This window comes from Leguminivora glycinivorella, chromosome Z (genome assembly GCF_023078275.1).
Source record: "Leguminivora glycinivorella isolate SPB_JAAS2020 chromosome Z, LegGlyc_1.1, whole genome shotgun sequence".
Classification (NCBI taxonomy): domain Eukaryota; kingdom Metazoa; phylum Arthropoda; class Insecta; order Lepidoptera; family Tortricidae; genus Leguminivora; species Leguminivora glycinivorella.
The window spans coordinates 21276808-21290006 of record NC_062998.1 but is presented as its reverse complement, the minus strand read 5'-3'; the positions used below and the strand labels follow the sequence as shown (position 1 = coordinate 21290006).

At 35.0% G+C, this 13199-nt stretch overlaps 1 protein-coding gene across 4 annotated transcripts in view; it reads right to left on the bottom strand.

Moving 5' to 3' along the window:
* Positions 1 to 12997, bottom strand: part of LOC125241602 (uncharacterized protein CG7065-like) — a 161195-nt gene extending 148198 nt beyond the window's left edge. For 3 of the 4 annotated variants that reach the window (XM_048150160.1, XM_048150163.1, XM_048150162.1), the window contains exon 1: positions 12768 to 12954. The gene's annotated coding sequence lies outside the window, so the exon portion shown is untranslated. Of the gene's footprint in view, positions 1 to 12767 lie in introns of all 4 variants that reach the window. The other variant, XM_048150161.1, reaches the window with a different exon arrangement.
* Positions 12998 to 13199: the final 202 nt, after the last annotated feature.

The following is a 13199-nucleotide window of genomic DNA, read 5'->3' as shown; positions in this document are numbered from 1 at the left end:
TAGGTGCATACCGTGTACCCACCCGCGCACACCTTATTCTCTGTTCATAATCAGACCAATAAATGCTTAAAATAATCGATAATACACACTGACTTTCAATAAAAATATACTTTTAGCCCCTTCCAGAGCCAGAGTCACTAAATGAGGTATTAATATGGATACAAAACCTCGAATCGAGTACATCACTAGTGTTGTTGATTTTCATATAAAATATGGCGGGGCAATTAAAACTACCAAATAGTCGAAATTAGCCTCCATCGCAATTTAAGGGGGGCAATTTAACTATCGCTTAAATACTATTAAAACATGAAAATCAGAAGATTGAAGGACATACAAATATAAAAAAGTTTATAATTATGCAACTAACTGTAGAAAAAATGTTAACTAACATTAAAACCATATTTTTTATAGAATGTTTGAGAGGCTGTCTCTCACGCGCATACTACCAATTTCGTCGAAAACTTCACGGTCGTGTAGATCAGAGATCATTAGGACTATCAACACCATCTACGGTGAAATTATGAAAGAGCTTATACGCTATCTGGACATATATGGAACTACAGTAAATGATGTAAAATATGGAAGATATTTCGATTAGTTACAATTGTCCCGTAGTTACTATTACCCCGACTGACCTTAGATAAATCGTTATAATTTGCAATCTGGCAGAAAATTGTGACGGCCATCTCGATTTGCGCTTGACCGCGTTGCCATAGCAACGGGCAGTACAACACCGCCATTCATTGAAGGTTTTGCCTTATGTTTTTTTTTCTCTGTGTTTTCCTCTCAAATGTGATGAAAAACATTGTGTGTAACTCAGGAGGTAAGGATTTTGTAAACTCGTGTCTATAACTCTCTCCAGCCTGCGGCTGTCGCGAGTTTTAACACTCGCAGACAAAATCCCCTCTACCTCCCTTGTTGCACAATATACTATTATTTCTTTTCACTCAATTTACTCTATCCATAACTCAACTCAATGTGGTAATGCTGCCTAGTGTAATGAAAACATTAGAGCTACATTCAATTGGTGATGGTTTTACTAAATTATTATTTATAAATGAGCCTGATTACGGTTCGTTACAATCAAATTTTAAAATACCATATTCCTAAAACGGCATTGTGACCAAAACAGATTAGTCTCAAAATTTCTAAAGCTTGAAATGACTTAAGCCTACTTCTCAAATAACCGTATTCCCAAAATGTCTAAAAGTCAAATTAACTTAATACCAAAACTTCACTTTTTCAACATGCCTAAAATGCAGTATCCATGAAAACTGTATTTTTACAGTTTTTCATAAATAGTTAGCATTTATTAACTAAATGAATACGAAAGTTAATGATAATTAATAAAACACAGTGCAAGCAGTACACTGTAAATAAAATTTTAGATATTCTGAGAAAGTGTTATTTTGAATTTTGGTTACCTGCAGAAAATGGGTATTTTCGTAATTTTAGACATTTTACTACTAATCCGTTTTAACCTTGCGACATTCTAAGAACATGGTCTTATATTTTGGTAGTAACGAACCGTAAGACCGGCAATAGACAGTCTTAAAATTCATAATCTGAAAAAGAAGATTTGTATACAATACAATCTACCAGATCAATCTGAAAAATCATAAGTGTGTGTGGACAGTTGCAAAATTGTATGGAACTTCGTGCATTATGAATTATGATTTTTTTAGATTATGAATTTTACGACTGTCTGTTGCCGGCCTAATCATGAGCCTGTTGCTATACCTCGTTTTTTTAGAATAAGAAATTTGGTAAACAAAGAAGCAGTCGTCGTCAACCTATCTTCTTAGGACAAATATTAGATGTTAAGAATTTTAACCAGAACGAGAACATAACAGGTCAATATTAGTTATTTTTAGATTTCTTTTTAATTGCACCCGGGTTTGAAATATACTCGTAACACTAAGTTCTCGCGCTTTGTACACATATTTAAAAAAATAAATTAAGAGGATACGGTAGCGAAAATGCTAAAATGGAAAGGAGCCCCCCTTTCAACTTGGGAATTTCGGTTAAATATACAAGTGTTATTAACTAGATTTATCGAAAAAAAATTGTCCATTAAGAACAACTCAGTCAAAAGATATTTTAAAAAATCTTTAAAATCGAGGTTCCCCTCTCGACTCTTTCCTCCTTCAAAACTTAATCAATCGGAACGAAATTTGAGAATCTGAATAACAATGAAATAATCTATGTCGGACCGTTTAGCTTTTTTGGTTGATTGTTACCAATCTTGAGTATCACACCTTTTTTTGCGCCACAATGAAAAAGGCCGTTATTGGAAATTTTTGATTGGCTCTAGAATCTTTAAAAAGCAGAATATCAAAAAAATCAAAACGGTCTGACACAGATAAAAATAATAACAATCTGTTTTGAAAAAATCATTGCTCTATCTTCAAAAACCAGGGAGGAAATAGTTGAGAGCGTTTGTATGGAGAATTGACCCCTACCGTATCGTCTTAATTTAATTATTATATAAAGTAATGTTAATTAATCGCGTTCGACCTGTATGTGACTTTAAATATGCACCCGTAGGTATATCAACTGCATCATTTGATTATTTGCTAAACAATATTGGAGTGATTATTTATTTATTCAAGACACTAACATTCAGAGGACTATGTGACGGTGTTTTTGCAAGCCACTTGGGCCTCTGGCTGATCTATTGCAGTAGGTAATCACAGTCGAATGCCGCCAAAGTAACAAAATAAATGCTCGTGTCATAAAATTCTATACGATAATACAAAAAATAATGTACCTAATATGTATAAATAAATAATTACCACTGACAACACATAGGCAGCTCATAAAATGAACCGATAGTTCCAAATGTCTGCTTATTTAGGTTTTTTAATGTGCAACCTTTCCAGAATTAAATTAGGAAATTATAAATAATACATATTAAAACAAATACTTTCAAATTAAATGTACATATAATTGTAAGTATTATTTATATATAAATCTAAAACACAATTTTATAATTTTAGTGTACGTATAAAACAATAGAGTATTTTATTAAAATGTCTGTTTATGATACTGACAGTTTATGAATGACAGTTGTGCTTCATATAAAAGACCTCGTGCTTTGTGCTTTTACGTTCTCTCTAATGCTAAAAAAATGAGGTATACCACGAACGTATATACCCATCCCCAGACAGATTGGGTAGGGTACATTTGGCTAAAAGGTGTGTTCACATTCATGAGATAAAAAAAAACTTTTCACCACACCAACTGGTAAAGGCTTTCTTTGCTATTCGAAAACAGATAGCAAAATTGCATTTTATCCACAAGGGGGCAAAGTAATTTCATACAAATTTTAACGCGATGTCTTAATCTGGCTGCTACATTTTACCTTTAAATGATGATTTTCAATCATAAATATTAAATAAATTTACGGATTTGATTTATTTTGATGTTTTATAGTCAGTATTTTGTTCGTGTTGGTGTGGTGAAAAATTTTGTGTTTCACTCGGTGGCAAAGTTTGTTTAACGTTCGTGCCTTGATACCCTCGCAACGCTCAAGATTCCACTTTTTGAACCACTCGCTACGCTCGCGGTTCAATATTGGAATCTTTCGCTTGCTCAGGTATCAATATTGGCACGTGCGGTTAAACAACTACTTTGCCCCCTTGCAAAACAAATAACTATTGGACAGGTGTCTCACTCGCAGTTTGTATGAAATAAACGAACAATCAAAAAAGAAACTATATTTATTTTTGTAGTACAGTTGAGTTCATAAACATATGTACATTTCTCCACCTTAACTTGTTGCAATAAGGTGAAAAAATGTACACGTATTTATGAACTCGACTGTACTAGTTTCGAATTTATGCTTTACTCATTCCATAAGAAGCATTTTGAAGCTTTATGTCCTGAAATATTTTCTTACTTTTCAATAGATTCAAAAGTTAGAGATAATCTTTTTTAGATTTGAGAGTGGTATCTCCAAAAGTATTTACTGGATCAAAGAACTATTTTAGCAACATTTATATTATTTTTGATAACCGATCGATTGGTGTGCCCACAGAACTTAATTTAGATAGAAGAAACAAATTCATATATTTGTATAGGGGCCGAGCGTGTCAAATTTTGTACTGAAGTTGATTCTTGCCTGTAATTTTAAATATGTCTCAGGCTCTTGATTGTTCATAATTTTTGTGTTGTTGCAATTGAATATCACGTAACGAGGCATTTTTTATGTTTTGGTTGACTTCAACTTACAAAAATTGACGCCCGAAAGCTGCAAGCTGCGAGTAAAGACGGACAACTCAGTGGATTTCACTGTGTTCATTTGACACGCTAAGTAGATACGTTTGCTTGATCTATGGTATACATACATCTGTATATGACATCTGTGGGTGTGCCACATTTTAACGAAGCGCTGCCGGCGTATCATGCTTCCAATTTTATCACTTGTCCACGTGGATAAGACAACTGTCACTCTCACACTGACATACTTGCCAAAGCGTGACGGATGCTTTATCCACGTGGATAAGTGATAAAATTGGAATCATGATACGCGGGCTGGTGGCCTAGCGGTAAGATCGTGCGACTTTCCGTGGCTCGTACCGATGAGTTTTTAGCAACTTATGTGCGAAATGTCATTTGATATTTGGGTGATTCTAAGTTAAGAGGTACTTTCGACGGCACTGACAATAATAGTACATTTCGATACAAGTGCGAAAAAGAGGAAGTTCGAAACGAGTGGCGATAAATTAAAACACGACCGAAGGGAGTGTTTTAAATCGACACGAGTTACGAATTTCCTTTTCGCACGTGTATCGAACGACGTTTTTCAGTACAGATGGCTCTCCGAAGTTAAAAAAAAAACGACCATCTGTACTGAAAAATATATTTTTTCAAGATAAAACTTCATAATAAAAATATTTATTTCATAAAACTAAATGTTTTCTACATGGACACCCAAAATTATTACAGAAATTTATGTAAATTAGTCACAATCAGCTCTAATGTAGGAAAAATGTCTCTCCCCTGGCCTGTCCCCCAACCGAATTTATTTGTAAATAAGTAATTATGACTTTGTTAAAATTCACTTATTATTTTAATAGCCTTAATTTTACAAACATAAATAACTAGGGAACAGTATTTTATGAGTGGAATTTCTTATATTTCTGTATTTTACAACAAATATGAACTCCAAACTTTGTCCTCCTCGTTTCGTGTCTCGTCCCCTGGCTTTTTAGTTTTCCTTCAAAAGTCGGTTTAATTTGTTAATCTGTGGAGGTTTTGTCCTCTAATAAACAGGGTGTTATGTGAAGTTACCGTCAAGAGGCGCGTAAGGCAACTATGCATCCGTTTTATTGGTTGTTTCGGCCACAGCACTCGCTGGGTACAGAAATGTTGAGTGAATGCAGTCTTTCCTCTGGTCACTTTTATTTCACAATCATTTGTTCAAATACTAATATATATAACAATATCCACTGTAAATGTTGAATATATTGTTACGTTTGTTTATGAATTGCGTACGAGAAACACTTTTACAGCTATTTTTGATTTTCATCGAAAATGTATCTCCCCTGACGTATTTCCCCTGGCTTTTTTGATGCCAGGGGAGATACTTCTGTCCAGAGGAGACACTTTTGTACTAGTTTTGATTATTTTTATTTCCGTTATCTCTTAACCTTTGTTTAGCGTTGTACCTATTTTTATTATAGCTTTACGATAGAAGGTTTTCTTTCCAGAAAAATGCAACTATTAAGAAAAAAAGAGGGCACATTCACATTAAACTTCATATGAAATTTTCATGAAGCTGTTTAATAAAAAGGTTTAATACTGATATTAAAAGGATAGGTTTTTGTTTAATTGTTGCCTATTGATTGTACATTCAAATTATTTTTGTTTTAATGGATAATATGGAGAAGTGAAAAATAAGACAACTCATTAAGGAATTATCACTTTTCTTGCTGTAAGAATGTTATGAAATGTAAAGTCTGAGTATAAATAATCAATAATTATAATAAAAACGATAAATAAAATTAATTTTTAAAAAATTAAACTAAATTTTTCATACAACTGTCTCTTCCCTGGTCACAAAGTATCCTCCCCTGTGCAACAGTATCTCCCCTGGACTGAGTATTTCCCCTGGTCACTTATAAAACACGATAAAACAAATAAATTGACTGGTCCTCTTTGTAAACACTTCAAATTTGCAGTTTTAACTAATACAAATAAACAAATAGGTAAAAAACAAAAAAAAAGTCCGCGCCGTCACTCCATACAACGTATTACCTCTTAACTTAGAATCACCCATTTGCCAGTCGCTTTTCGGTGAAGGAAAACGTCGTGAGGAAATCGGACTAATTCCAAATTCCAATAAAGCCTAGTTAATACCCTTCGGATTGGAAGGTCAGATAGCAATCGCTTCCGTAAAACTAGTTGCCTACGCCAAATCTTGGGATTAGTTGTCAAAGCGGACCCCAGGCTCCTATGAGCCGTAGCAAATGCCGGGATAGCGCTAGAAGCATGATGATGTGCCACATTTTAATTACATATATGGAACCCTTAAAAAATATTATTTAATACAATTTCATTCCAAAATAAGTAGCACCTTACAAAACACACCTATGTTCCGAATCTTATCAAAATGTACCTAATTAGCTTGGTCAACGAACGATTCTAGATGTTGTTAGGGATAGTCAGGAGACATACATACTAAAAGTCCTCGGACTTTGGTCGTGAGCTCGAAGAGGGGGGGATGAAAAAGGTCCCATTTTTTGGTTTTTTGCTCATATTTCAAAAACTATGCGTCATATGAAATTTTGGTTTACACTTTGAAAGCTTATAAAATTCTCTATAACTTTGATCTAGAAACTTTTTTCTTTTCTTAACCATTATCTTAGGTATGAGCTCCTAAAAACTGTTAATTTTTTTTAAAATCGTCCCCCCCCCCCCCACTTTTTACTTCATAAATTGCTCCATATCTTGAAAAATATTTATCTTAGACAAAAGTTTTCTTAAAAAATCTTGTAGATCATTCAAATACCTTTCATTAATATGTGTACATATGCTTCTGTGTCATGTACCGTTGAATAATTATACGACTTTAAAACGAAATGAAACAACAAATGTATGAGATAAACGTGTAAAATATGTATTTCATGAACATGATTGTATTACGATTTTACGATGCTGTATAAATGCATTCACACAACAGGTAACAATACAATTAGCTGTACATTTAAAGGCTTTCTCACACCCACATCTACCACTACTACCTTCTGTGGACTGTGGTGCACCGGCAAAATATTAACTTCAGTATTTCTTCCGGAGCAGCTGGTACTTTGGTTTGTACAGGAATCAGTAAGTTGCTTTCGTTCCGTGCCATCGCTCATGGAATCCTGGGGTCCACTTTGACAACTAATCCCAAGATTTGGCGTAGGCACTAGTTTTACGAAAGCGACTGCCATCTGACTTTCCAACCCGAAGGTTAACTAGGACTTATTGGAATTAGTCCGGTTTCCTCACGATGTTTTCCTTCACCGAAAAGGGACTGGCAAATATCAAATGACATTTTGCACACAAGTTCAGAAAAAAGTCATTGGTACGAGCCGGGTTCGAACCCGCGACCTCCGGATCGAAAGTCAACGACACCCCCAGGATAGAGGAAGACACTGATGATATTGTCTAAGATACGTACAGTTGCAAATCTGATCCAGACGACATGGAAGAAACAGTTTCAATTTGTTTAATTTATTTGGGACAACAAACACAGTAACACACAAGGTTATAATAGAGAATTGCAGTGTTGACAGTAGTAAGGTGTGAGACCAACAACATTTCAAACAAACAAAGAAGACCGATTAGTACCGTCCCGCCCAAAGAGGCAACGAGTAAATAAAACACGTGCAAGTTATATCGATACCTCCTAAGAATACTGAGGCAAGTGCAAAGTCATGATTTTACAGGAGAGCCGTTCAAAGGTACAAAGCAACAAAGCAAAGGTACAAAGTAACATAACTAACATATTTGTTTACGTAATAACATAAAAATTCGGATTTGTTTTAACTAAATAAATGAGGTTATTCCTGCATTCATGAGAATTTCAATTTTACAACAGTTTATGATATAAGAGTACTTGATCCAGTATACGAGTATTTTAGCGCACTTGGTCCAGTATTCGTAAAGTACGTATAAAAACCTTTTTTTTACGTTAAAATTTGATTTAAAGTAGAATAGTAGTAGAAAACTTTTAAGAGTTAGGACATAATTGTAACTTAAGCTGTTATTAGCAATTTTTACCTCCGAAACTAAGTTAGTTAGTTGTATCAGTATTCCACACTTTTTTACCTCCCTTCCACACTTTTATACCAATGACTTTTTATTATTTATTTATTATTTATTATTTGGAGAACCAACAGCTTACAATTCAGAATAAACAATATAACCCTAGTAACAAACAGCCAATTATTATATATTATAAAAAAATTTTCTGAATTTATGTGCGAAATGTCATTTGATATTTGCCAGTCGCTTTTCGGTGAAGGAAAACATCGTGACGAAACCGGACTAATTCCAATAAGTCCTAGTTAACCTTCGGGTTGGAAAGTCAGATGGCAGTCGCTTTCGTAAAACTAGTGCCTACGCCAAATCTTGGGATTAGTTGTCAAAGTGGACCCCAGGCTCCCATGAGCGATGCCACGGAACGAAAGCAACTTACTGATTCCTGTGCAAACCAAAGTACCAGCTGCTCTGGAAGAAATACTGAAGTTAATATTTTGCCGGTGCACCACAGTACACAGATGGTAGTAGTGGTAGATGTGGGTGTGAGAAGGCCTTTATGTACAGCTAATTGTATTGTTACCTGTAATGTTGTGTGAATGCATTTATACAGCATCGTAAATACAATCATGTTCATGAAATACATATTTTACACGTTTATCACATACATTTGTTGTTTCATTTCGTTTTAAAGTCGTATAATTATTCAACGGTACAGGTATTTGAATGATCTACAAGATTTTTTAAGAAAACTTTTGTCTAAGATAAATATTTTCAAGATATGGAGCAATTTATGAAGTAAAAAGTGGGGGGGGGGGACGATTTTTAAAAAATAACAGTTTTTAGGAGCTCATACCTAGATAATGGTTAAGAATAAAAAAAAAGTTTCTAGATCAAAGTTATAGAGAATTTTATAAGCTTTCAAAGTGTAGTAAACCAAAATTTCGTATGACGCATAGTTTTTGAAATATGAGCAAAAAAACCAAAAAATGGGATCTTTTTCATCCCCCCCTCTTCGAGCTCACGTCCAAAGTCCGAGGACTTTTAGTATGTATGTCTCCTGACTATCCCTAACAACATCCCGTAGTGAAACATTCTGCTTTCGGCCATTCCACCTAGATCCCCCTTTTGAGCATTCATTGACTGATCTAAATAGTTTTCAAGTAAAATTGCTATGACGTTTAGCTATTTGGGCTGAAACGGAACCCTTAAATACCCATAAGTTAATTAAATCTTGGTATAGTAGAATCTACTTAGTGACTGATTCCTGCTGGCTGATGGCATAAAGTCTCCTCACTACCCTTCCATCTCTCTCTCTCTCTGTCTCTCACCACTTCCATCCAGTTTCTTCCTATTGTCATTGTTTACCATGTCATCTGAGCCTCGTTTATTCGTTTTTCCTCAATCTCGCATCACTCTGGGCCTTTTCCAGTTTGTTACTCTTAGTGCGTTTTCACATTATCCAATCCGATATCCGATGTAGCACCGGTATCCCATACATTTAAGCCGCCATATTTATTTTTTGCCGTTAAAATCCTTCCTACATCTGATTGAATAATATGAAAACGCACTTAAGGTCCATCTTATATCAAAATATTTAGACAGATGTCCAGCCCGTCTCCACTATATTAGTAGAGCTTGTTTAAATGCATCTATCATTTTCGTTTTGTTCCTCATTTTCTCATTCCTGATTTTATATATTCTCCTGAGTTTCAACATACTTCTCTCCATTGCATGTTAAGATTTTAATTCTGATGTTTTTTGTGCATCCATATATGTCTAGCTGGGTCAGAATGCAAGTATCCATAATTAACTTTTTTAGGTTTGAGGAGTAGTCTCCTTTTAGTATCTCTTCCAGGCAGGCCAGCATGGTTGCGCAATAAATGATAAAACATCAGGCCGTCCCTATCAAACTTACAAATAGTGTGATAGGGACAGCCTGATGTTTTATCATTTATCGCGCGACAATGCTTGCCTGCCTGAGCCCAGTATTTTTGGCATGCATGGTTTATCCTTCTCTTCACTTCATCCTCATTGTTCTTTGTATAGAACGAGACTTGCCAAGGTGTACATAGCTCTTATATTCTTCTTTGTTACCTGTTTTCCAGTGATCTTGATTGGCTGGGCTATACTGTTGGTCATCACTTTAGTTTTCCCTATATTCATGTATAAGCAAATTTTCCTGCTTTCATCTGCAAGTATCTGCAAATCTAAGATGACAAAGTTGCTTGCACTTTATCCAGTCCTTCATTCTTCCAGTTGATATCTTTTAATCATCCTCCTTGCGTTATCCCGGCATTTGCCACGGCTCATGGGAGCCTGGGGTCCGCTTTGACAACTAATCCCAAGATTTGGCGTAGGCACTAGTTTTTACGAAAGCGACTGCCATCCGACCTTCCAACCCGAAGGGTAACTAGACCTTATTGGAATTAGTCCAGTTTCCTCACGATGTTTTCCTTCACCGAAAAGCGACTGGCAAATATCAAATGACAATTCGCACATAAGTGAAAAACTCATTGGTGCGAGCCAGGGTTCGAACCCACGACCTCCAGAACGAAAGTCGCACGCACTTACCGCTAGGCTACCAGTGCTTCAGTTGATATTTTTTAATAATTCTTACAATACAGCAATAAACAGCTTTGGAGACAATGGGTTTCCTTGTCTTACTCCTTACAGGTATCTCTTTAGCCGTTATTTCCAACCTTACTCTACTGGTACTATGTTGATGATGTTTATTGTTTTGTTCACTGCAGGCTAAGTGCATTCCAAATGAGCTATGTGTTATGCTGTCGAAAGCCTGGGTGTAGTTTGCCATTAAACGTAGCAGTTTGGCAAGTTTTTTAATGTAAAAAATTTGTTTAAGTTGTTTTTTTTTTTCAGAATAAATAAAAAAAAAATTAAAAAAAAAGTTGATGAAGGCGATGTACAGGGGGTATTTGAATTCTTAATATTTCTCCAATATCTGCTGCAATGTATAAATATGGTTCATGGTTGAATATCTAGTACAGAAGCCTGCCTGTTCTACTGGTTGGCTGTCATTGATTTTTTGTGATATGTGGGTAAATGATTTTGAAATTTCCAATATCTTGAAGGTCTCCTTTCCTCTGTAATAGTATTATGTCAGAGATGCACCATTGTCTGGGGACTTTATCAGTAGTTAGTAACTACTGTGACCGAAACAAGCTATAATTGTGATGCTATGACCGGTTATACTGACAGATTTGATGGTTTTCTTTGCTGTCCCCACATTTTTTCCTGTGAAGGTGTTTGGTGTGTTCATGGAGCCTACATTATTTGGATCTTTATTCTCCGTCACAATTTAGTAATTGGGACAAGTTTTGGAAAATTCATATTTCTCAGTGGAATTGAAGATTTACTTGAAAAACTTAACTGTATGAAGCTGATTAACTATGTTTAGCATGACATCCACTTAGTATGATGTATTTGACATATATCTTCAATGTCATTATAGAGATTCTGCTGTATTCATAATTTGAAAATGCCAAATTTGTTTTAAAACATTTTAACTCATGACTTTGCTATTTAATATGAAAATCATACAAATGATTATTTTTACAAATAAAGTATCACTTACTTCTTTAAAATGATATCTTATAGAAAAATTATAAATTAGCTAAATAGTCCATAAGATTTTAAAGGCCAAAATTGTCTCCTAAATTTTATATTATTCATTGTTTGTGCAATGTGGTTAGGTAGATCTAAAAATAACTTGATAGATGTGACAAGTGAAGGGTGATCCAGCCCACAATTCACATTATTTATAACATTCAACTATGAAACTTATGTTTTAGTACACAGGAATGATTTGGTATTCAGTTTGGTTTTATAGCAACATATTTTAAGTTTATCCTGCAGAACCATAAGTGAGATCAACAAAGTAAATATATGAAAAAGAGTGCAAGTATCAATTGGAAGTGGAAGATCTAGGCAAACTTTTCTCGACCAAATGGGGAAAATATTGCAAAAAGGCCCAGTCAGAAGCACTCGAAACCAACAAGCAAGTGTGAAGCGAAAGTGGTTTGTCAGGATCGTAGCAAATGGAAATCCGTGATCACTGCCTACCCCTCTAGGAAACAGGCGTGATTGTATGTATGTATTTTAAAAAGAAGATTTGAAATAGATAAGAACTAATAACTATTTAGCTATTTTAGCTGTAGTTGAGCAGTCATGTGTCCGTGTTAACCTCCCTTGAAAGTAAACAGTTTAGTTTAACTATTTATATCATATTTTCAGGACTAGCTTTTAACCATTAGTGTAAAACTTTGATTGCATATACAAATTTATAGGCCTAAAGTGCCCACCGTGTAAGACAGTATTCCGTGAAGATGAAGGACTACATTTTGAATTCCGTCCGATACACGGTGAGAACGTATGATAAAACAATACGTGCTATTGACAAAATAAGTCGATTAACAACAAATAATAAACATGAACTTTAGTGCTGAATAGGGATTGAACAATATAATGATATACCTAAGCATGAATCTGATACTGACCTGTGTTTTTTAATCTGCAGTCACTAGATTAATAAAAACATGTTTTAACTACGTGTAAACAGCGACAAACATTTATATTATACTCTAAGAAGATAACATGTTACTTATTAGACAAACTACGTACATTAATGCAAATCTTAACCCAAGCGTCACTATCACCTCCACGATATGAGTTACTACTTGGATTGTCTTGTCTATGACATTATTATAATTGCTGGCGGCGAAAAACTAAACTAACCACGCCACGTACTAGATTTTGGGCATTTGTATTACAGTGGCGCCCTCCTAACAATCAAAACTCATCCGACTCCGACTCCTTTTTTTTTGGCTTCATTTGCCAGCGTCATGTCGGTGATGTATAGATAATAGAATTTCTTAGTCTATGATACAAGGTAAGGGTGCGCGCACACGGGCGACAAAGTTGCACGGCGA